Here is a 16,225-nt window from a genome sequence, read left to right as displayed (position 1 = left end):
TCTGCTTGGTCTCCAAAGTCATCCTACAGACCACCATCCGATGATGCCTAGCTACGTTCTCCCCTGTCACCACCTTGCAGTCTCCAATCCCTTTCAGATCGCACCTCCTACATAAGATATAGTCCACCTGTGTGCACTTTCCGCCACTCCTGTACGTCAGCCTGTGTTCCTCCCTCTTCTTGGTATATGTATTCACCACAGCCATGTCCATCCTTTCTGCAAAATCCACCACCATCTGTCCTTACACACTCCTCTCCTTGACACCATACCTGCCTACCACCTCATTATATCCATCCATCCATTATCTGAACCGCTTATCCCGCTCAAAGGGTCGCGGGGCACCTCATAATAATAAACTAATAATCTCTGTTCCCTTCACCAACGTGCACATTGAAGTCCGCTCCAATCACCACTCTCTCCTCCTTGGGTACCCTCTCCACCACTTCATCCAACTCACTCCAGAATTCTTCTTTCTCTTCCATCTCACACCCAGCTTGTGGGGCATATGCACTGATAACACTCATCATCGCACCTTCAATGTCCAGCTTCATACTCATCGGTCCGACACTTTCTTCACCTCCAGCACACTCTTGGCATACTCTTCCTTCAGGAATTACCCCTATCCCATTTCTCCTCCCATTTGCACCATGTGGCAGAAGAGTTTGAACCCACCTCCGGTCGTCCTGGCCTTACTCCCCTTCCACCTGGTCTCTTGCACACACAGTGTATCTACCTTCTCTCCATCATATAAGCCAGCTCTCTCTCCCTTTACCAGTGTTGTGTATGTGGCCTATTTACACAACTACGTTATAAATAAAAACACTGGAGAAGGGAACTAAGTTTTCTGGTTCTTTACTCGTAGCCATGCAACGTAACATAACAGGACAATCTGTGCCTAATAGTGCATGCAACGTGTCACTACAACAGAAAGTAGTCCCTCGTAGGCTATACGCTACTCTCCCCTTTTATTTAACTAGTGCATCAACTTTTTTTTTCTTCTACATTTTATGGGACCCTATACTAACATAAAAAACCCAAACAAAATATTTTACCCTCAACATACAATTACCAACTTAATAATAAGACCCATTTAGAACTCAAGTCTCTGGGGAGGTCTTCTCTGCCTCCCCGGGTAACATCTCGTCCTGAGACGCTTGCTTCGGGGAATTAGTTTCTACAGGTACATCAGCTGGGTTAACAGCACTGATGACAGTTTTATCTGTAGATGAGGCTGATGTGGTCACATCAGGAGTGTGTGTTTCTATGTCAGGTGAGTCCGGGCAAGGTGGTGTTGTGTTTTTCACATGAGCATCCAGGACTTGGTCTACATGACATTTCCATATGTTCTCTCCCACCTCCACTTTATACATCAGTGGCCCGTCTATGGTGGAACTTGTACCCGGCTGCCACTTTTCAGTCCGGTAATCACATGCAAGGACTGACTGTCCCACACTGAAGCTCCGTGATGACTTAGCGTTCAAGTGTTTGAACTGTCTGTTCTCCTCATTATACCATACAGCTGGTTTGAGAAGATCAATGCGGGACCTCAGGTTCCTGTTCAGGAACATCATCGCTGGAGTCTGATTACTGGTTGCATGTACTGCATTACGACAGGCAAGGAGGAAGTTGTCTATCTTGTGTTGCAGTGGTTGATTTTCACTGTCCATAGCTTTAATGGCTTTCTCGAATGTCTGCGCAAATCTTTCTGCCAAGCCATTTGTGGATGAATGGTAAGGGGCAGATGTAAAGTGCTTAATTCCATTGTTCTTCACAAAACTTTGGAATTCTTCAGAGACAAATTGTCACCCGTTGTCTGTGCAGATTTGTTCTGATATGCCGTTCCTGGCGAACATGGGCCTTAGAACTGCAATGGTCTTTTCTGATGTGGTTGTTTTAATTTTGATGATCTCTGGCCATTTGGAATGTGCATCGATGGCAATTAAAAAGATAGAGTCCATGAATGGTCCCGCAAAGTCGATGTGCACTCATTGCCGTGGTGATGAGGGCCATTCCCATGGATGGAGAGGGGCTTGTGGTGGTGTGATCTGGATCGTTTGACATCCAGAGCAGTTCTTGGTCAAGTCCTCAATCCGTTTATCGATTCCTGGCCACCAAACATAGGCGCGGGTAAGGCTCTTCATCTTCACGGTACCCAGGTGCCCCCTGTGCAGTTCCCCCAGTACTCTGGTGCATAGCTTGGGAGGAATCACAACTCCTGAACCACACATTAGTGTTCCCAGACACACTGACAACTGCTCCTTCCTCGCTGAGAAAGCTGGAAACAGTGTGTTACCATGTGCTGGCCATCCCTTTACCGTGATGTCATACACTTTTAACAACATAGGGTCGTTGCATGTTTCTCTTGCAATGAGGCTGTTTGTCACTGGTAATTGTTCAACTATTGTTGTGTGAAATACCTCTGCTGAATCCATTTTTGTAGTTATCTCTGAAGTCAGCAGTGGTAAACGTGACAAACCATCTGCATTGCCATGTTGCTTGGTCCCCTTGTGTTCAATGTCATACATGTGACCTAAGAAAAGAGACCATCGCTGCAGCCTTTGTGCTGACATCACTGGAACGCCTTTGCTTGGGTTGAAGATTGATACGAGAGGCTGATGGTCAGTCAACAGGGTAAACTTTTTGACCATACAGGCAGTGATTGAATTTCTTGACTCCCCGGACAAGGCTTAGGGCCTCTCTGTCAATCTGTACGTAGTTGCGTTCAGCTGAAGTTAGCGTTCTTGAGGCAAACGTTATTGGTCTTTCTGAGCCGTCTGGAAACTTGTGCGACAACACAGCTCCAATGCCATGGGGAGAGGCATCACATGCCAGTTGGATTGGTAAGGATGGGTCAAAGTGCGCGACAGCGCCGGCACCCCTTCCGAAGTTATGAGTCTTTTAGTTTCTAGAAATGCCTTCTCACAGCTCTTAGTCCACTTCCATCGAGTCCCTGTCTGTAACGGTGCATTTAGTGGGTGTGAGACTGTGGATAGGTTAGGCAAGAACTTGTGGTAATAGTTCACCAGTCCAAGACATGCTCTCAGCTGAGACACATTTTTAGGTGGAGGTGCCTTAAGCACAGCTTCTATCTAGCCTTGAGACACGTGTAAGCCAGGATCGCCATCTTTGTTAAGTTAATTTAGCCCCGTTTTTCCTTGTTTTTCTTTTAGCTAGCTCCTTGCAAGTCACTGCACATTTCACTTGACTCACGTGTCCTTTTGCTGGCACAGCGAGGGCCCTCCGTCCAGATGTGTGTGTCGCTCCTTTTCCTCCCGAGTGTCGTTATCAACTGAAACACGGCGTAATGATGTAGGTCCACAATCCTCGTCGCCAACTTGTTGTGTATGTGGCCTATTTACACAACTACTTTATAAATAAAAACACTGGAGAAGGGAACTAAGTTGTCTGGTTCTTTACTCGTAGCCATGCGACGTGACAATATAACGGAACAGTCCGCGCCAAGTAGCGCAGGCAACGTGTTACTACAACAGAAAGTAGTCCCTTATTATACTGGAGGCTATATGCTACAACCAGTCATAGTGCCAACATTCAAAGTTCTGACTCTCACCTCCACACTCTTACCCTTCTTCCTCTCCTGCTGCCTCTGGACATGCCTTCCCCCTCTCCTTCTGCTCTACCCAACAGTAGCATGGCACCCTTGCTTGCCAACAGTACCGGTGGCGGTCGTTGGTAAGCCGGGCCTCGACCAATCCAGTACAGAAATCTGATTTATGATTCGCATACTTGATTTGGCAAAGTTTTTATGCCGGCTGCCCTTCCTGTTGCAACCCTCCCCATTTATCTGAGCTTGGGACCAGCACTAAGAATGCACTGGCTTATGCATCCTTGGGGGCTGGGTTGTCACATAACATAATTACATCCAATTAGAAGAGAGCTGATTTTGAGATAGGAATACTGCTTCTGGAGGTACTGCACAAAAACAAGAGCCGTATCCTATATGTTAATACTGTAATGAATGAAAGATGTTATTATTTTGAAGGTCCTGTCACGTGTTTAACTTGACCTACTCACGGGTGTACGTGCAGTGCGTGTGACGTATACAGGAAGTGAGACACTCATGTTATGAAGGTTGTATGTTGGATGAACGCTAGTAAAAGCTACACAGTTAAGAACCTACGAAGTCGGCTCATTCTTGAATTATTCTTATGTCAGTAAGACAAGGCGTCTACGGACATTACATGGTGTCAGAATAGTCTGTGTATCTGAACACGAGCGGTCATGCCGAAGTTTAATCCGCCGAGTGAATTCAAGTTTGACTGCCCCGTTCAATGGCCGGAGTGGAAACAACGGTTTTCGCGCTTCAGGCTCGTGACAAAGCTGGATAAAGACGACGGGGAGATTCAAGTGAGTTCGCTGATTTATGCAATGGGAAGCGAGGCTGAAAAGATATTCAGCTCGCTTGACTTCGCGGCGGAGGGTGATAAAGTGGACTATGATATCGTACTGAAAAAGTTCGACGACTACTTTATTCCCCGCCGTAACATCATACATGAGAGGGCGTGCTTCTATCAACATAGCCAGCAGCCAGGAGAAACAGCGGAGATGTACATCCGGACATTGTATGAGCTGTCTGAACACTGTGAGTTTGGGGACAAGAGGGATGAACATATCAGAGACCGTCTGGTAGTGGGCATAAAAGACAAAGTGCTCTCCCGTCAGTTCCAGCTCACAGCGGACCTTACTCTGGTGAAAGTCATTGAACAAGTGCGCCAGGCGGAGGCAATAACAAAGCAGCTCAGCCTCCAAGCTAACCAACCAGAGGCCCAGCTGGCCAAAGTCAATGTTGTCCGACGGCGGGATGGACACCAAAAGAAAAAGGGCGGACAGCGTCATGGTGGCAGCAGACCTGCAACCAACAAAGTAGATGAATGCGGGAGGTGCGGCAAGACGCAGCACACCGATGAGCGGAAGTGTCCTGCAACGAACAGTAAGTGCAACAAGTGTCATAAAAAGGGACATTGGGAGCGTGTATGTCACTCTAAAGCGGTGAGAGAAGTCACTGAAGAGGTTAAACAGCTGTACTTTCTGGGAGAAGTTGGCAAAGAGAGCAGTCAGGAAGATTGGACTGTTAGTTTAACAATAAGTGATGTACCAATAACCTTTAAAATTGACACGGGGGCTGACGCTACTGTTATCAACCAAGGGACAATTAAAAAGCTGAAGCCAAACATAAAACTGGGACCTCCTGACACATGCTTCATAAGCCCAGGTGGAAACATCAGCTGCATAGGACAGTTTCAAGCCACAACCAACTACAAGGAGAAACAATACTCCTTTCCAGTGTATGTGATCAAGGGGAGAGGCAGCTGTCTGCTGAGTCGTCCAGAGGCAGTGGAGATGGGTCTAGTGAAGCGGATGAATGAGGTCAGTGGAGTTTTCGGTTCAAGTGGACTGCTGAAAACAGACCCAGTGAAAATAGCTCTGGTGGAGGGTGCCCAGCCATACGCGGTGCATACAGCCAGACGGATACCGCTGCCACTTGTACCGCTGGTTAAGAAAGAACTGCAGCGCATGGAAAATGAGGGCATTATTGAAAAAGTGACTCAGCCCACAGAATGGTGCGCTGCTATCGTGCCGGTGCTGAAACCGAACAAGAAAGAGGTTCGCTGCTGCGCTGACCTCAGGAGGCTGAATCGAGCGGTGAAACGTGAGAAATACGTGCTGCCCACTATGGAGGAAATAATGCCAAGGCTCGCAGGGTCAAAGTTCTTCACAACGTTGGATGCAGCAAGTGGGTTTTACCAGATCCCCTTGCATGAAGACAGCAGGGGGCTCACCACTTTCATCACCCCATTTGGGAGGTATGCTTTCTGCCGCCTTCCATTTGGTATAACGAGTGCTCCAGAGATTTTCCAGAGAAAGATGGCGGAAACTCTGACCGGGCTAGAGGGTACAGAGGTGTACATGGATGACATCCTTATACATGGAGAGACTGAGGAAATCCATGACCGGCGCCTAGCAGAGGCGCTGGGGGTCATTGAAACAGCAGGTCTCAAACTGAACCAAGCGAAATGCAAATTCAAACAGAAACAAGTCCGCTTCCTTGGTCACATCATCGACGAGGCAGGCATCAGACCTGACCCGGAAAAAGTGGCCGGAATAGAGAACTTTCCTCAGCCCCAGAACGTGACGGAACTCAAGAGGTTCCTCGGGATGGTGAACTATTTGGCAAAATACGTCCCAGAGCTGTCCACTGTAGGTCAGCCGCTTTATGGACTGCTTAAAGCAACGACAGAGTGGCTGTGGGGACCTGCACAGAACACAGCATTCCAAGACCTTAAAGCAGCACTCGCCACCGCCCCGGTACTCACCTTTTATGACGTCACTAAGGCTACGGTGCTGTCAGCAGATGCCAGCAGCTACGGGCTGGGAGGCGTTCTGCTCCAGCAGCACGGGGAACACTGGAAGCCCGTGGCCTACTGCTCCCGACGGCTGAGTGATGCAGAGTCAAGGTACGCACAGATCGAGAAAGAGTGCTTAGCCAGTGTCTGGGCATGTGAAAGGTTCGAGAAGTACTTGTTTGGGCTTGACAATTTCAGACTTGTCACCAATCATAAACCACTAGTGCCTCTCATGAACAGCAAAGACTTGGATAATGTGCCCATTAGGTGCTAGAGACTGTTAATGAGGCTGATGCGTTTCAATGCAGTGGCTTAATACGCACCAGGCAAAACTTTAGCTGTGGCTGACGCACTCTCCAGAGGCCCAGAGCAGCGCTACGGAGATGGTGCTTCTCATGATGATGTTGCGGCACACATCGATGCCATCGTGTGCCAGGTGCCTGCCACACCTCAAAGGATGCAGGAGATAAAACAGAGCACGGATGGGGATCTGCAGCTCCAGACAGTGTTGGGCTTCATCAGACACGGCTGGCCTGAGTATGTCGATAAAGTGCCGGAGACAGTCAGAGACTTTTATCAGGTGAGAGGGGAGTTATCTGCGGTAGATGGTTTAGTCATCAGAGGCAGTCGTATCGTCATTCCCACAGAGATGAGGGAGGTGATCTTAGAGAGAATACACGACGGGCACCAGGGGATAGTTAAGTGCAGAGAGAGAGCTAGCCAGTCAGTGTGGTGGCCCAAAATGACAGAGCACATTACAACAAAGATACAGCAATGTCAATTCTGCAGAGAACACAAGAACACACAGAGAAAAGAGCCTTTAATGTCAAGTGAGCTCCCATCCAGACCATGGCAGAAAGTTGGCATAGACCTGTGTGAGTACAAAAAGCAAAACTACTTGATAGTGTCTGACTATTATTCCAGGTTTTTGGAGATCCTAAATCTACCAACAACTACTAGCAGTCAGGTTGTAGCTAGGCTGAAGGCTACATTTGCACGTTTTGGTATCCCTGAAATTGTAGTGAGCGATAATGGGCCACAGCTAGTTTCAGAAGAGATGAGGAGGTTCAGTGAGGATTATGATTTCATCCATGTGACTTCAAGCCCACACTACCCCCAGAGTAATGGACAGGCAGAGAGGGCTGTTCAGATAGCCAAAAGCATATTAAGGCAGGAAGACCCTCTCCTCGCCCTGTTGACATACAGAGCTACACCCTCTTCTTCCACTGGAGCCAGTCCAGCGGAATTGCTCATGGGTAGGAGAATCAGAACCACCTTACCCACATTGCAGCATAACCTGAAACCGGCCTGGCCTAAAGAGGAACTGATCAAAACCGCTGACGCCGCAGCCAAATCGAGGCAGGCTTTCTACTACAACCGCAGGAACGGCGTGCGGACTCTGCGCCCACTGAACTCGGGTGACGCAGTACTCACCAAACTTGATGGACAGAAAACATGGACAATGCCAGCAGTTGTTCACAGTCAGAGCTCCACTCCCAGATCCTACATAGTGGAGACAGCTCAAGGTGAACATTACAGAAGGAACAGGCGCCACCTGTTGGCCACACCCAAAACACTCACCTTTGTCAGCGGGGATCCTGACCATGTCACTCCAGGGGAGAATGGAAACACGGATGAGTCCCGAGCAGCAGAAATGCCAACTTCCACACCATATGTTACTCGCTCTGGCAGGGTGAGCAAGCCAGCAATCCGGCTGGATTTGTGAGGCATATGGACTTGTGTACTGTGGGGGATTTTTTTATTTTTTTTTGTGAAAAGGGGGGTGATATACAGGTTAGAAAATCCTCTTAGAGGGGGAGATGTAATGAATGAAAGATGTTATTATTTTGAAGGTCCTGTCACGTGTTTAACTTGACCTACTCACGGGTGTACGTGCAGTGCGTGTGACGTATACAGGAAGTGAGACACTCATGTTATGAAGGTTGTATGTTGGATGAACGCTAGTAAAAGCTACACAGTTAAGAACCTACGAAGTCGGCTCATTCTTGAATTATTCTTATGTCAGTAAGACAAGGCGTCTACGGACATTACAAATACAACACAAAGTCTGTCTATGGTTTGGGATAGCTTCAAAGCTATTCTCACTCTTCCACTTAACGTCCAACATAATTTTGGAAACTGCTAGCAAATATAGCCAGCTGATGGATAGACATGTTCACAAACAGCGAACAAGTACGCTACATTTTCCTCTTCATTTTATCAAAAGTGAATCTAAATGTGGAAGACGAATAAAAAGTAGGTTTCACTTAAGTTTTTTCGTCAGTTATTTCTTTCTTTAAAGTAATAGTTCACAACATGGGCTCCAACATGTTTAGAGTAGCTCAACACTGTCATGGAAAAAGAAGTTTAACTTTCGGCTGATGCTGTGGTTCTTAAATATACATTTTCTTTAGCCACTAAAAAAGTGCCTCAAAGCTTCCTGTGTGTGAAATGACAGTGATGTGCCAGTTTGGGCTTAATTATAGCAGACACATTTGGGCCTAATCTGGGGGTACTTATGGCTCAGTTAGGGCACTGGCAACGGTTGTGTGGGCCAGGCATGGCCCAAATGTCATGAGCCGGGCCTGACTTGGGTTACAGCAAGTGGCGTCCATCCGTCCATTATCCAAACCTCTTATCTGGCTCTCAGGGTCACGGGGGATGCTGGAGCCTATCCCAGCAGTCATTGGGCAGCAGGCGGGGAGACACCCTGGACAGGCCGCCGGTCCAGCTCAGGGAGCAAATGTTGTGTGGGCCAGTAACGAACCGGGCTTGACTTGGGTTATGGCACCAACATGTTGAGAGTAGCTCAACACTGTCATGTGAACTTGGACACTTGGAAAAAGAAGTTTAACTTTCGGCTGATGCTGCGGTTCTTAAATATACATTTTCTTTAGCCACCAAAAAAAGTGCCTCAAAGTTTCCTGTGTGTGAAATGACAGTGGTGTGCCAGTTTGGGCTTAATAAATTCAAAGATATCTTTGAATTTATAAGCAGACACGTTTGGGCCTAATCTGGGGGTACTTATGGCTCAGTTAGGGCACTGGCAACGGTTGTGTGGGCCAGGCATGGCCCAAATGTCACGAGCCGGGCCTGACTTGGGTTACAGCAAGTGTTGTCCATCCGTCCATTATCCAAACCTCATCTGGCTCTCAGGGTCACGGGGGATGCTGGAGCCTATTCCAGCAGTCACTGGGCGGCAGGCGGGGAGACACCCTGGACAGGCCGCCGGTCCAGCTCAGGGAGCAAATGTTATGTTGGCCAGTAACGAACCGGGCTTGACTTGGGTTACGGCACACACTATGTAGCCCAAATGTGGCTGAGTTGAGGCAGCCACACTCACCCTGAGTCAACGCCGTCATTCAAGGGCCAGACGTGGGCCGTAAGATAACCGCAGACGTGGGCCAAAGATTCTTCGCTACCCGACAAGACGGTCGGATGCTGAACTGCGGAAGTGACGACTGGATAATCTCCGCCGGCTACATGCAGACTCAACTAAACCCTCCTGCACCGTACCTGACTCAAGCAGCCCTCTGAGAACGGGGAGGGTGACGCATGGAAAACAGCGAGGGGGGGGGGGGCTGACTTCATTACGTCACCGGTGATTGACGGGAGTTCGTTGAGCAGGAAGCGCGCGGTGACTTCGATCCAGAGTCTGCGTCGGCGACGGGCGGTGTGTACCGGGAGCTGCGACGGCACGAGCGGGGAAAGGGAAAGATTAAGAATAACCGCGGGCCTCGTCGGAGCTGTTTTAGCCGGTTTCGCCGCCATTACAAGTAAAGGTGGGTCTTATTCCTCTCCTCACGTAACGGAGCTGTAAAGCGCCGTGCGGTAGCGAAGGCAGCGCTAGCTCGCTAACGCGGCGGCTAGCGGACGGTAGCCTATAGCTCCGGCTTCTTGCCGTGTTGACGTTTCCCGTGGGACAGGTTCTGAGAACAAAGCCGGGACCGGTTGGCGACCCGGTTCTCCGTTAAATGCCGCTGTACGCACGTCGCTATGGTAGCGGTCGATGGTTGCTAACGAGAGGTCGCGTTTGGGGGCATCTCGAAATAACTGGCCTCTCTGCGTTCGTTTGCCTAATGACTGTGGCCCTGTCAGCAGAGGTGGGAAAAACCCGGTCCAGAAAGTAAAAATCCCAACCGTGTCTTTACTCCATCCACGTATTAAACCGGCCGATTTGGGGAAACTAGTCGGCGCAATCTGACGGTTTAGAACATGGGTGGAGTAAAGACACGGTTAGGGTTTTTACTTTCTGGACCGGGTTTTTCCCACCTCTGCCTGTCAGCCAGTTTACGATAGCCTCCGTTTTATGACGTTTCCCGATACCCCACGTGACGCTCATCAAACGTGACACGGCCGCCTCGTCGTCAAGGAAAATGGCTCTTATTCCGACATTCCGCCCCGAATATCCCGAATCCCGTTATTACCCCCCCCCGTTATTACCCCCCGGGTGTGTCGTGCGTCGCCCTGCTCTGCTCTACGTGGGGGGTATGTGGCGCTTAGAAGCAGCACCGATCTCAGCGTTTCTTCACTTGTTGTCAGCCCTCGTCTTCCGGATCTCCCAGCTCCCTTCCCCAGCCATGTCAATAGACCCCCAACCCCTTGGCAATGGGGGACCACATTCTTCGTGTATCCCAGTGATTCGTTAAGGGTCACTTGAGGCGAAGCGGCGCAGCGCCGCGAGACCGGAAGGCAGGCGAGCGCTCCAAGAACGTCGTGACGCACCTCTCTCGTCCGTGTACCTGTGTACGAGCAACGTGTTGATGAGAAACCGCTCAATTCTGCATCATACGCCCCCGTTCCCCAGCCGGGTTGCTCGTGTTTGTTAATGGCGGGGTTCGCCCTTGGAATTTCAAAGAATACCCCCACCAGCTTCAGATGACCTGTGAGCTGTAAAAGCGACCGCCTAGAGCAGTGGTTCTCAACCTTTTTGGGGTCCTGGACCCCCTGCGTATTTTTGATCTACCCTGAGGACCCCTCCACCTGATCTTGGGGGAGGGGGCTTGCAATTTGATAGAAACAGTAGAAACTGCATTTTAAATTGCATTATAGTGTAACGTGTATGGATAAGTAGACACGTTGGTCCTTGACTAACGGGTCGGACCCTTTAGTCGACTGGTTAACGTTGTCGCTTGCGGTGCAGGAGATACAGGTTCGCGCCCCGGCTGTGGCGACGGTATCTTGGACTGCCCCCCGAGTTCGCCACAACAGCATCTATTCACTCTTTGGGGCAAAAATAAGAGCTTTCAGTTGTAACTTAGATATAGTTAACAAAACAGAATTCTTATGCAGTAACTTTCAGATATATGTAACAAAACAGAATATGTATTCAGTAACTTTCAGATATATGTAACAACAGAATTTTTATGCAGTAACTTTTAACAATGCAAACGGGAGCGAGATCTCTTATTAAAATACAATAAATTACACTTGTGAAACAGATGTAATTAGAGAAAAAAGTCCTGTTACCCTTTATAGTTTAGGTAGATAAAGGTCTCAGTCACATTTGAGTAAAATAATCCTATTTCTATAAATGTCATAGGATCTTTTTTTTAAAGATATTTTATTTTCACGGACCCCTTGCAATTACACCACGGACCACTAGGGGTCCGCGGACCCCCGGTTGAGAGACACTGGGTTAAGGGGCTTGTTTTAGTGTATGTCGGAGTACGTTGCCTTTTTGTGCATATTTATGAATCTGTAGGCCATGTCTTGTTTCGTCAGTCTTTCAGATCGCCGCCGTTTGCGTGGTCACATCAGCCAGCGGGTCTCTGTCGTCTTGTGTGGGATGATGGTGGCGTGGGGGGGCCTTTGACCTAATCACTGTAAAGGTAACAACAGGATCACGGTGTCAGTGACGTCACTTCCTCAGTTTCAGACGGTTCAGCGCGTCTTGTGATCATGAGTCAGTTTCCCATGCAGGGAGGGATTCGTTGTGTGAAATCTGTTTCTTCTGTTTCTGTTTTCTTTCTGTTTTCTTTCATTGCCGCTTAGCCCTTAGGTAAAAACAAAATGTATTGACTTGACAAGTATAGAATTTCACTTTTAACAGTAACAATTTTAATTTTATCTAATTTAGCTCATGAGTTTTAGGCAGGCCTCCATCATTCCTCTAGAACTCAAGGGGCGTATTGTTGATAAGTTAATTGGTCTTTCTGTGTTTGTACCTGATGTCAATTGTAGGCTTTTGTACTACGTAAAAAAGAAGAGAATCAAACTTAGAAATTGCTGCACAATATCACACAAGACACACACACTGATACAGACACACTGATACAGACAAAAGTCACACTTCAGAATTCGTCTGGTTTCGTTCCAGAGTTCCACTCGGGGCCTCACCAGTTTGGCAGTACTACTTATGCACTCACAGTGCTACTACTTATGCACTCAGTTAGCTGACTAGGTTTTATCTTAACATTTAATTTCCCCTCTCCTTCGCACAAACTCAGCATTATTTTTTCCACTCTCTGATGATTATCTCTCTTTTTCTCATTCTTTCAGATGGTTAAAGTCAGGGTGAGCTCACCAAAATGTGAAATGTTCATTAACCAAAGACGACATTTCGATGAAATGATTAAAATAACAAATATGCTAATAAATGTATGTTCATGATATGAATAACACATTATCTCTGTATACAAGTGCTGAATGAACATTGAATTAATTTAGATTACTTATTTGATAGGGCTATTAATGGAGAGTTATTAGTGGGGAGTTTGAAGTTTTTGGTAACACTCTATGAAGCTTGCATCTATAACGCCCTATACGCATCTATAACACCCTATAAGTATCTATTGCATCTATAACGCCCATAATTTCCTATAATGTGTATTACAGTGATCAACGGCGATGGCTGAAGACTGAAATAGCACTGAAGTGTCATTATGAATCTCCACAAAACTTCAACAAAACAAGTTGGCTATGATGCATTATGACATTTGACAGATAAACAGGCTAGTGATGACATATTTATGATGCATAAATCCGTTTTAAATTGACAATGTATCATAAAGGTTGTTATGAGGAGTTGTGAGGGCGTATGCATGGTTATAATGAATCTTTCAATGACATAGCTACACTTATAGGGCATTATAGATGCTTATAGGGTGTTATAGATGCAAGCTTCATAGAAAGTGTTACCATTTTTTTTATACCTATACACATATTCTCTCTGTCTCAGGTATAAATAGTGTACTTTAGTTGGTGTGACAGGAAGATGCAGAGGACAGGAAGAGATGGATCCGCTGATCCGCCATGGCGACGCCTAACGGGAGCAGCTGAAAGTATTAGTAGCAGTTAGATTTATTATTATTACTGTGTGGATGCTGGGGGCAAACAGAGACAAACAACTTTTCTGACCACCACCACGCCCGCGTGTGTCGTTTATTTCCTTTTATACACCACCCCGCCCAGCCACATGGCGCTGCGTCACCATGGCCACACCCTGAGCCCTTAAAGTGAGCATGTCAACTTCATACAAACCGTAAGCTGTGCTGAATTATGTCCATAAGTCCACTACAACAGCATTGTTGTATTTATGATGTTTTAGGTAATATATATATAGTTTATACTAAGACAAACATTTGATTAATTGACGCAAAATGTGAGCTGTACGTAACTGCTCCAACTTGCATGCAAATTCAACATATGAACAGTCTGAAAAACAACAAATTCAACATAACAACAGACTCGAAAACAACAGATTCAACATAAGAACAGACTCAAAAACAACAAATTCAACATAACAACAGACTCGAAAACAACAAATTCAACATAAGAACAGACTCGAAAACAACAAATTCAACATAGGAAAAGTTTGAAAAACAACAAATTCATCATAAGAACAGACTCAAATACAACAAATTCAACATAAGAACAGACTGAAAAACAACAAATTCAACATAAGAACAGACTGAAAAACAACAAATTCAACATAAGAACAGTCTGAAAAACAACAAATTCATCATAAGAACAGACTGAAAAACAACAGATTCAACATAAGAACAGACTCATAAACAACAAATTCAACATAACAGACTCATAAACAACAAATTCAACATAATAACAGTCTGAAAAACAACAGATTCAAGATAAGAACAGACTCAAAAACAACAAATTCAACATAAGAACAGTCTGAAAAACAACAAATTCAACATAAGAACACTCAAAAACAACAAATTCAACATAAGAACAGACTCAAAAACAACAAATTCAACATAAGAACAGTCTGAAAAACAACAGATTCAAGATAAGAACAGACTCAAAAACAACAAATTCAACATAAGAACAGTCTGAAAAACAACAAATTCAACATAAGAACAGACTCAAAAACAACAAATTCATCATAAGAACAGACTGAAAAACAACAGATTCAACATAAGAACAGACTCAAAAACAACAAATTCAACATAAGAACAGTCTCAAAAACAACAAATTCAACATAAGAACAGACTCAAAAACAACAAATTCAACGTAACAACAGACTCATAAACAACAAATTCAACATAATAACAGTCTGAAAAACCACAGATTCAAGATAAGAACAGACTCAAAAACAACAAATTCAACATAAGAACAGTCTGAAAAACAACAAATTCAACATAAGAACAGCCTCAAAAACAACAAATTCAACATAAGAACAGACTCAAAAACAACAAATTCAACATAAGAACAGACTCAAAAACAACAAATTCAACATGACAACAGACTCAAAGACAACAAATTCAACATATTAGTCTGAAAAACAACAAATTCAACGTAAGAACAGACTCAAAAACAACAAATTCAACATAACAACAAACTCAAAAACAACAAATTCAGCATAACAACAGTGTGAAAAACAACAAATTCAACATAAGAACAGTCTGAAAAACAACAAATTCAACCTAAGAACAGTCAGAAAAACAACAGATTCAATGTAAGAACAGACTCAAAAACAAATTCAACATAAGAACAGTCTCAAAAACAACAAATTCAACATAACAGTCTGAAAAACAACAGATTAAACATGACAACAGACTCAAAGACAACAAATTCAACATATTACAGTCTGAAAAACAACAAATTCAACATAAGAACAGTCTGAAAAACAACAAATTCAACATAAGAACAGACTCAAAAACAACAAATTCAACATAAGAACAGACTCAAAAACAACAAATTCAGCATAAGAACAGACTCAAAACAACTCGTTTGTAACCCTAGGAATAGCTGTAATTTCATCTAAAAATGAAATATTGTGTGTGTGTGTGTGTGTATATATATACATACATATATATATTCCGCTCCTCGTTTGTTGAGCACTTTTATCAACACCATTGATGGTTTCCGAAAAAAAACCCCAAAACGCCCCCCCCACTCTCTCTCTCTCTCTCTCTCTCTCTCTCTCTCTCTCTCTCTCTCTCTCTCTCTATGTATATATATATATATATATATATATATATATAGCGTTTTTTTTCCCTATCCATGGTGTTGATAAGAGTGGCGGCACGGTGGCGCAGTGATTAGCGCGGTCACCTCACAGCAAGAAGGTCCTGGGTTTGAGCCCCGGGGTAGTCCAACCTTGGGGGTCATCCTCTGTGTGGAGTTTGCATGTTCTCCCCATGTCTTCGTGGGTTTCCTCCAGGTGCACCGTTTTCCTCCCACAGTCCAAAGACATGTAGGTCAGGTGAATCAGCCGTACTAAATTGTCCCTAGGTCTGAATGTGTGTGTGTGTGTGTGTGTGTGTGTGTTTGTGTGTAGGCCCTGTGATGGCCTGGCAGCCTGTCCAGGGTGTCTCCCCGCCTGCCGCTCAGTAACTGCTGGGATGGGCTCCAGCATCCTCACGACCCTGGGAGTAGGATACACTTTTTTTATTGCCGCC

General features: G+C 45.7%; 1 protein-coding gene across 3 annotated transcripts in view; it reads left to right on the top strand.

The window, feature by feature from the left end:
* Nucleotides 1-9,975: 9,975 nt before the first annotated feature.
* sdcbp2 (syndecan binding protein (syntenin) 2) overlaps nucleotides 9,976-16,225 on the top strand; it is a 37,880-nt gene continuing 31,630 nt past the window's right edge. For 2 of the 3 annotated variants that reach the window (XM_056272908.1, XM_056272906.1), the window contains exon 1: nucleotides 9,976-10,144. The gene's annotated coding sequence lies outside the window, so the exon portion shown is untranslated. Of the gene's footprint in view, nucleotides 10,145-12,086; nucleotides 12,194-16,225 lie in introns of all 3 variants that reach the window. The other variant, XM_056272907.1, reaches the window with a different exon arrangement.

Source organism: Lampris incognitus, chromosome 2, assembly GCF_029633865.1.
Source record: "Lampris incognitus isolate fLamInc1 chromosome 2, fLamInc1.hap2, whole genome shotgun sequence".
NCBI lineage: Eukaryota > Metazoa > Chordata > Actinopteri > Lampriformes > Lampridae > Lampris > Lampris incognitus.
This window is presented reverse-complemented; position numbering and strand designations above follow the sequence as displayed.